The sequence below is a fragment of the Danio rerio genome, chromosome 1 (assembly GCF_049306965.1).
Source record: "Danio rerio strain Tuebingen ecotype United States chromosome 1, GRCz12tu, whole genome shotgun sequence".
Lineage (NCBI taxonomy): Eukaryota > Metazoa > Chordata > Actinopteri > Cypriniformes > Danionidae > Danio > Danio rerio.
The window spans coordinates 279,926-290,000 of NC_133176.1; the positions used below are offsets into that span (position 1 = coordinate 279,926).

Here is a 10,075-nt window from a genome sequence, read left to right on the forward strand (position 1 = left end):
CTCTGCTGTTTTACAGACGTATATCTCTAGATATTAGACATTATATTATATTAAACACTGAACCGTCAGGAAAAGTCACTTTATTAAACTGTAGAGTTCAATTATCCACATCAGCAGTGGACAGAGCAGACCAACATCCCATAATGCAGTTCAGCACCGCTAATACACACTAAACACAGAAACTGCTCATGAACAGAGCTGTACAGGGGCAGTCATGAGCTGGAGTTATTATGGTCATCATACAGTTGCTATGGCAACTCAACTACAGTAATAATGACCCAATCGGACCCGATACTGGAGATTTCTACACGACTACAGTGTAAACTACAGCACAGCACACACTAAAACACTTAAACACTGGACTACACTGTTCCAGTTACTATGAACATTTACGTGAAGCTGCTTCGACACAATCTACATGGTAAAGCACTATACATATAAAGCTGAATTGAATTGAAAACTACTGTAGTAAACACACAGCACTGATCACAGTTCATCACCCATGACAGAAGCAAACGCTGCGATACACATGATGCACACACTTCATTTACAATCCAGCCAGCAGCTGCTTTACTCAGAGTCGGGTTGATCTAATGTGCAGTGCTGAAGCTCATGAAGCGGAGTGCTGCTGCAGCATTCATTAATGAAGAGATGTAAGTACAGTAACACACACACACACACACACACACACACTACTGCTGGGTTGTTGTTAAAGGGATAGTTCACCCAAGTTAGAAAGCTGCATCATTTCTCTCGCTCTGAGTTCTCCTGACCTGTTGGAGTCGGGGTCTCCTGCTGAACTCAGTGAGATGTCTCCAGGAAGCTCAAAGCTGCTGCATCACTGCTTCATCCTGCAGGTCAACTGGTTTCCAACATTCTTCAAAACATCTTCTTTAGTGTAGGAGACAGACACTCGGGATATGGAGAAACAGCAGCTGGGCTAATGTGTTAAACTGAGTTTAAATGATTCATCTGACCCAGCGCTGAGTGGATTTTACACACTATCATGACTTCAGTGTGTGTGTGTGTGTGTGTGTGTGTGTGTGTGTGTGTGTGTGTGTGTGTGTGTGTGTGTGTGTGTGTGTGTGTGTGTGTGTGTGTGTGTGTGTGTGTGTGTGTGTGTGTGTGTGCGGAGTTTAATGTATCTCCAGCTTCATTTGTTTGCTTAAATTCAGCCCAAATGAACTGTTCACACACACTTCTTCAGCTGAGGAATGAGCAGATCCACTGTCATCGTGTTTACTGTCGGTTTTTTCTGAACTGCTCTCCGCCGCTCCCGCGCGTCTCCGCCTCACCGAGCGCGCGCAGAATGACGCGCATCTTCATCAGGTGGAGCGAAGCGGATCAGCAGCGCCACACACACACACACACACGCACATCGAGCACCGAGCGGCAGCAACGAGAACCGGGACCGACACCAAGCGCTGCTCTTATGGTTTCTAGGAAAACCGGGAAACAATTTCAGGACCTGCGAGAAGGTGAGCCGCTGATCCGACACACACACTCTCACACACAGACCCTGGCGAACACACACACTCACACACTCTTGTGGGCGCATATATGTGTGGTTTATGTGTGTGTTTGTCGTCTGTTGATGGTCAGTGCTGCTGTCGTGTTCTCCGCTCGTGCTCGTGTGTCTGCGTGTGTCCGCGGTGTCGCTGCTGTCAGGCGGCCGCTGCTGCTGTTATTCCTCATCATGAGGGAGACTCTGATATGACTCTGATATGACTCTTACTCTGATATTACTGTAATATTACTGTATTACTGTAATGCTCGTGTTGATCTTCAGTTTGAGTGAAGCGGGTATTTTCGCTCATTTCCCTGATTCTGGGCTGTCGGTGTGTTTATAATCGGTGATAATGTCGATCAGTCTCGCTGTGGAAAGTTGCGTGAAGTTCTCCTGAAGCCGACATGACGCTGTTACGCGCTGATCTGCTCCAACACGCGCGCGCGCGCTGACCTCATTCATCTACAGCCGTGAAATAACACCATCACTGAGGATTTATCTGTCGGTGATTGATCTTTGATTAATGTGTGTGTGTGTGTGTGTGTGTGTGTGTGTGTGTGTGTTGATGTACAGTTGATGCACAAAAAGAGAATAACCATCATCATCACACACACTATAAATCTTCTAGAATAAAGCATGAGAAGTGTGTGTGTGTGTGTGTGTGAGTGATAGAGAGTATAGAGAGTAGTTTGTGTGTTGAGTTTATATATATATATATATATATATATATATATATATATATATATATATATATATATATATATATATATATAATGTGTGCGTGTTTGAGAGAGAAAGTGTGTGTGTGTGTGTGTGTGTGTGTGCGTGTGTGTGTGTGTGTGTGTGTGTGTGTGTGTGTGAATAAGTTGTTGTGCTAATTGAATCTGCATCTCTGTCGGCCTGAGGCTCAATGCTCTGCATCCACTTTCTCAAAAACAACAGGACACACACACACACACACACACACACACACACACACACACACACACACACACACACACTGCAATGATGTTAATCATCAGCACCAGGAACTCTGAGGAACTGAAGGGTTCTAAACACACATGAGTTTGTGTGAGCAAGATAACAAAACAATCCCCAACACACACACACACACACACACACACACACACACACACGTCTCCGTGCTTATGCATAACTCTCTGCTCGGCTGACCGAGTTTTAAAAGTTCAAAATCCAAATCATTTCCATATTTTCTTGTTTTCCTGACCTCCTTCACTGCGGTGTGTGTGTGTGTGTGTGTGTGTGTGTGTTTAATTCATCTGTGTGTTTCTATAGTGCGTTTACAATGTGTAAAGCAGCTTAACATAATAGTAAAGTCCAGATGTCCGAGCTGAAGTTATGGTGTGATTCTGCTGTTTCAGTGTGTGCGCGTGCGTGTGTGTGTGTGCGCGTGCGTGTGTGTGTGTGTGTGTGATGTCAGTGTTCAGTCTCCTGCATCTGTTCTTCATGTGGATGTTCAGATGTTGTGTAAACACAGTCAGTAGTGCTGCTGAGATGCTGAGAGAGCTCCTGTTCTCCTGCTCGTGTTCAGACCGGTGTGTGTGTGTGTGTGTGTGTGTGTGTGTCTGCTGAACACTAATGAACATGAACACACTGGAATGCACACTAACACAGCATTTATTAGATAGATGATCAGAATATCTGCTGCTGCTGTGACTCGGGTTCTGTCTGTCAGATCACTGCATTTCCAAGAGCAGCAGAAAATCCATTTAATGTACATCCATGAAGAGAGCAGATCCATTCCGGCCCGCGCAGCCTCTCCTATGATTATATAACATATTTAAAGTCACAGAATTACTAATTATTAGTGATGTTATCTGTCCTTTATTTCCAGAACCCAACAGAGCAGATTTCTTCAACACATTTAACAGCTGATGTGTGTCTCTTCTCCATGATGCCCGCTCATAATGCTAGACCAGACATTCTTCAGGACACTAGTGTTCACATTTAAAGGCTTCACTGGGGTAATTAGGGTATAGTCAGGGTAATTAGGGTATAGTCAGGGTAATTAGGGTATAGTTAGGGTAATTAGGGTATAGTCAGGGTAATTAGGGTATAGTCAGGGTAATTAGGGTATAGTCAGGGTAATTAGGGTATAGTCAGGGTAATTAGGGTATAGTTCGGGTAATTAGGGTATAGTCAGGGTAATTAGGGTATAGTCAGGGTAATTAGGGTATAGTTCGGGTAATTAGGCAAGTCATTGGGCATCTACTGTTACTTAATAATATTTGCTCGGGTTGTATATTTCTGACTTTATTTCGAGTTTCAGGGTAAATGTGTGATGAATGGATGTAGAAATCTGAAATGATAGAATTCCTCACAGATGCGGTAATGAGTGATGACGTGTCTGATATAGGAGGAGGGAAATGGCCAGATAACATGTGAGCTGGACAGATGGCAGTTTCCTGTTGATGCTGTTCCTCTGTCTGCATCTGCATGATGCTGCGTTACACTGCACACTGAGGAATCATGGGAAAGTATTGCAGTAAACGCTGGATTTGAGCACAGCATGAAATAACACACTTTCATTTTCCCCATAACACCTCTGTGGTCATATCGCATGGCTCCACACATCCACACATCCACACATCTCAGAGAAGCGCAGAGGATCTGCTGTGTTCATTCTCACAGCCGGTTTTGATCTAGTTCCAGTCATATTTTACTTCCTGAATCATTTATTTGTAGTCGGCTAAAGATACTCCAGATTTAGTTGACTAAACTAGATGTGCTGTAATGTCGTGTGATCTGACTGAAATATTGTACACATGTTCAAATTATACAAAATAATCGAGCGTAACATTAAATAAACCATTCAAATATGGAAAATAAAGTTTCTGTAGAAGACCAAGAATGAGATCTGCAGCTTGTGTTTCTGTCATAATCGCCGGCAGTCGCTCCACATGTAGGAGCAGTGTTGACTGTGTAGGGTTTATGACATCTGATAGCCTAAAGTCAGCCGGAGTCTGCTCTGCAGTGTGGAGCTCCACTGCTGTGTGTTTGCTGTTTGTGGGCCGCTGTTGTGTGTGGAGGATTGAGAAGTGTTCAGGTGTGTTTTCTGTATCCTCGGTGTGATCCCGACACACACACACACACACACACACGTGCTGCTGTGCTGATGCAGTAGTGCAGGGATCAGTCTAATGTCCAGCTGAAGTCTCAGTGAAGCAGAAAGCAGTGGAGCGTGTGCAGGAGCGCCTGAGCTGATTCCAGCAGCCGTTAGCTGAAACACACCCGCTCTGGAGCCGCAGACGGGTTAGAACATGATGATGTTGTAGACCTGTGTGTGTGTGTGTGTGTGTGTGTGTGTGTGTGTGTGTGTGTGTTTGACATTGACATGGAGGATCATTCACACGCATGTGTTTACAGTAAACACACTACTGGCCACAATCACTGAGAGAGCAAACATCAGAATATACACAGCGCTTCCGTCCACACATCAAACACAACTCGTCAGAGCGGGGACGCGTCTTTATTTTGGCTTCTACTGTTCGTTACCTTCAGGACGTCTTCAGCTTTTACTCATTGATTAGAGATAAAGCTGTGTATTATAAAGGATACACACACACACACACACACACACAGCAGTGTTCATGTTTCAGGTGTAGGGTCTGTGCTGCCATGGAAACGGTCAGTGGGTCTCAGCATCATGGATATTTGATTGACAGCGATGGTTGATGAAGATCCTTTAAAGAGACAGTTCACCCTCAAATGAAGACTTCAGGAGCAGTGAGCACTCTAGATGTTAGGGTTAGTGTGAACACTCGGACACACTCAGAGTCAGCAGATGAGGAAGTCTCTCTGTTCCTGCAGGCTGAGCTGAGTCTGGAAGTGTGTGTGCTCGTCTGCTTCATCCACACGGTGTGTCTGCATGGAGCTGAAGCTGTCAGGGTTTGAGACCTGCCTCTCCATGGGGAAACCACAGATGTTTCCTTTATAACCAAGACAACGTTAAGACAATGATATAGTTTATAATTAAGAGAAATTTGCATAATGAGTGACTGCATACAGCTACAGCTGATCAGGGTTGGGGGATATACTGTATTATGGGCTGTAAAATAGGGGACTTTTACAGGTATAACAGCATACAGTACTCCGTCTCTTGCTTTATTAATAACTATTGACTTATTTCATTTATTATCGGTTTATTATTGATTATGATTATTGTTTTTATTTATAGTATATTTTATAATGATAGATTAATATTATTATATCGCTTATTCTATATATTGTATTTAGATTATTATGTGATGTTGGTGTGGAGCAGGTTCACTATCAGGATATACTGAATGACTGAATGTCCTGCAGCTGGAGATCTGACTCTGGAAGCTGAACTCCTTCAGTTCATCAGCAGTACAGGACAGTAGAGCCGCGTCTGCTGCTGCATCACTCACATACTCGAGAAATAAACCTTGACGAGGGCGACACGGTGGCGCAGTGGGTAGCGCTGTCGCCTCACAGCAAGAAGGTCTCTGGTTTGAGTCTCGGCTGGGTCAGTTGGTGTTTCTGTGTGGAGTTTGCATGTTCTCCCCGTGTTGGAGTGGGTTTCCTCCGGGTGCTCCAGTTTCCCCCACAGTCCAAACACATGCGCTATAGGGGAACTGATCAACTACACTGGCCGTAGTGTGTGAGTGTAGTTCTGGGTTGTGTTTGGCGGTTCATTCTGTTGTGGCGACACCTGATGAATAAAGGGACTAAGCCAAAGGAAGATGAATGAATGATGACCTGCTCCTGATTGGAGGAGAGAGGTCAGGTGACCATGTGGACAGGTGATTGTGTCCGCTGGGTCCCGCTGGAGCCGCTGAACTTTCCCTCCGGCTGTTTCTGATGTCTTCATTAACCATCGTCCAATTACAGCTGCGCTGCGTCCTCTGAGACTGTAAAGGTCACACTGTTTTCCTCCTGTGCGTGTGCACGTGTGTGTGTGTGTGTGTGTGTGTGTACATATGTGTGTGTGTGAGAGAGTTTTTGCATGTGTGTGTGTAAGTATGTCTGTGTGTGTGTGTGTGTGTTTAGTATGGTTCAGTAGTCTCCGCTGACCCAGCTGTAAGTGCGCGTGTGTGTGTGTGTGTGTGTGTGTGTGTGTGTGCGCGCGCTGCTGTCTCCGCTCGCCTCAGTGGACAGTGAGCGGTGTTGAAAGCTATTATTGATTTGCTGGCCTGTTTCTGCATGACAGAATAACCCAAACTCCTGATGAACACACAGCGGCAGCAGCGCTGATCAGAGATGGAGAACTGACCGCTCCCTTCATCATAGTGTGCACTAACAAGGGCCCCTAAAGAGTATGTTTACAGTCAGCCAAGCTTTTCTCCTAATGAAGCGCGTCTGATGGTACGGTTCTCCAGGAACTAAGACTGCGCTGTGGGGACTCAGGAACTCAGAGCTCAGATCAGATTCAAGAGTTGAGTTCTGGGTTAATCTGAGCGCCGGATCTGCTGCTGTTCCTGTGTTTTAGACACGACACTGATTTACAGCATTATCTTTACATGACGCGAGTTCTCCAGCCAAATCTGACCGTAATCTCACCGTCACTGAGCAGAGGCTGAAACACAACTGTGTGTGTGTGTGTGTGTGTGTGTGTGTGTGTGTGTGTGTGTGTGTGTGTGTGCGTGTGAGCGTGTGTGTGTGTGTGTGTGAGTGTGTGTGTGTGTGTGTGTGTGTGTGTGTGTGTGTGTGTGTGTGTGAGTGTGTGAGCGTGTGTGTGTGTGTGTGTGTGTGTGTGTGTGTGTGTGTGTGTGTGTGTGTGTGTGTGTGTGTGTGTGTGTGTGTGAGTGTGTGTGTGTGTGTGTGTGTGTGTGTGTGTGTGTGTGTGTGTGTGTGTGAACAGTGATTAAGTGTGAGTGATGGTGTTTGTGAGCTGCAGAATGACTGCTTCACTGATCTCCCATCAGCACTCTGTTGTTTATGGTGAGAGGACTCATGAGTGTGCAGAACTCAGCCAATGAGAATCAGCACTGAAAACCTCTGATTGGCTGCTGCGTTCCCTACTTGAACGGAGACGCGTGTGATTGGACAGAGAGCTCAGCGCTCGAACACCGCTGGGGAAATCTAATGTAGATCTGAACGTAAAGCAGAGAAATCTTCATTGACTTCACATTACCTGCCCGTCTCTAACTGAGCTTCCTGATCTTCAGGTTCACACACGTTCAACACCTCTCAGCCTCACAGAGCTTCCCCATTACCTCAAAGAGTGAAACATTGCCTGCTCTTCTGTACTCGTGCTGTAGTGATGGGGACCGGAAGATCTGGTGTGTGTGAGTGTGTGCGAGTGTGTGTGAGTGTGCGAGTGTGTGTGAGTAAATCTGGTCTGACGGGTTTGAGTCTCATTCTCAGGTTATGCTGAATTTCCAGAACGGCCCAGCCTGTTAGTGATCTGCTGTAATATGATCTGCTGTGAGGATCTACTTATTCCGTGATCTCACACATACAGCCGTCTTTAACAACACACACTACACACACACACACTATTGTCACTTCTGCTGGAGAACAGGCTACTGCCTGACACCAAAACACTACCCCGTAACATCAACACACTACAATACAACATCAACACACTACAATACAACATCAACACACTACAGTACAACATCAACACACTACAGTACAACTTCAACACACTACAGTACAACATCAACACACTACAATACAACATCAACACACTACAGTACAACATCAACACACTACAGTACAACATCAACACACTACAATACAACATCAACACACTACAATACAACATCAACACACTACAATACAACATCAACACACTACAGTACAACATCAACACACTACAATACAACATCAACACACTACAGTACAACATCAACACACTACAATACAACATCAACACACTACAGTACAACTTCAACACACTACAGTACAACATCAACACACTACAATACAACATCAACACACTACAGTACAACATCAACACACTACAGTACAACATCAACACACTACAATACAACATCAACACACTACAATACAACATCAACACACTACAGTACAACATCAACACACTACAGTACAACATCAACACACTACAGTACAACATCAACACACTACAGTACAACTTCAACACACTACAGTACAACATCAACACACTACAATACAACATCAACACACTACAGTACAACATCAACACACTACAGTACAACATCAACACACTACAATACAACATCAACACACTACAATACAACATCAACACACTACAATACAACATCAACACACTACAGTACAACATCAACACACTACAGTACAACTTCAACACACTACAGTACAACATCAACACACTACAATACAACATCAACACACTACAGTACAACATCAACACACTACAATACAACATCAACACACTACAGTACAACATCAACACACTACAATACAACATCAACACACTACAGTACAACTTCAACACACTACAGTACAACATCAACACACTACAATACAACATCAACACACTACAGTACAACATCAACACACTACAGTACAACATCAACACACTACAATACAACATCAACACACTACAATACAACATCAACACACTACAGTACAACATCAACACACTACAGTACAACATCAACACACTACAGTACAACATCAACACACTACAGTACAACTTCAACACACTACAGTACAACATCAACACACTACAATACAACATCAACACACTACAGTACAACATCAACACACTACAGTACAACATCAACACACTACAATACAACATCAACACACTACAATACAACATCAACACACTACAGTACAACATCAACACACTACAGTACAACATCAACACACTACAATACAACATCAACACACTACAGTACAACATCAACACACTACAGTACAACATCAACACACTACAATACAACATCAACACACTACAATACAACATCAACACACTACAGTACAACATCAACACACTACAGTACAACATCAACACACTACAGTACAACATCAACACACTACAGTACAACATCAACACACTACAGTACAACATCAACACACTACAGTACAACATCAACACACTACAGTACAACATCAACACACTACAGTACAACATCAACACACTACAGTACAACATCAACACACTACAATACAACATCAACACACTACAATACAACATCAACACACTACAATACAACATCAACACACTACAATACAACATCAACACACTACAGTACAACATCAACACACTACAGTACAACATCAACACACTACAGTACAACATCAACACACTACAGTACAGTACAGTAGCCGAAATGTTCAACATTATTTAGTGTGTTCTTGCAGTGGGATAAACACATTATCAATATATAAGCACAAACGTCTCGTGGCCGTGACGGATCCTGACGTCTGTGAATTGTACAGGATGTTTCTTCAGTGATCATGTGATATTTCTACTTTTCTTCTCTCAGACGGTTTTCATCTTAAAACATTGATATTCCAGAAGCTCTTTGTCTGTCTTCTGGAGAACGTCAGATCTGTAGAGAGAAGATGAAGGCTGGTAATTATTCCTCATTCATGCTCCCGCTGTTACGTGAGTCTGGAGCC

The 10,075-nt window shown here is 43.8% G+C and overlaps 1 protein-coding gene across 4 annotated transcripts in view; it reads left to right on the forward strand.

Moving 5' to 3' along the window:
- The first annotated feature begins 1,306 nt into the window (after positions 1-1,306).
- crfa4 (cytokine receptor family, class I receptor 4) overlaps positions 1,307-10,075 on the forward strand; it is a 30,066-nt gene continuing 21,297 nt past the window's right edge. For all 4 annotated transcript variants that reach the window (XM_073949268.1, XM_073949270.1, XM_073949269.1 and 1 more), the window contains exon 1: positions 1,307-1,478. The gene's annotated coding sequence lies outside the window, so the exon portion shown is untranslated. The remainder of the gene's footprint in view (positions 1,479-10,075) is intronic.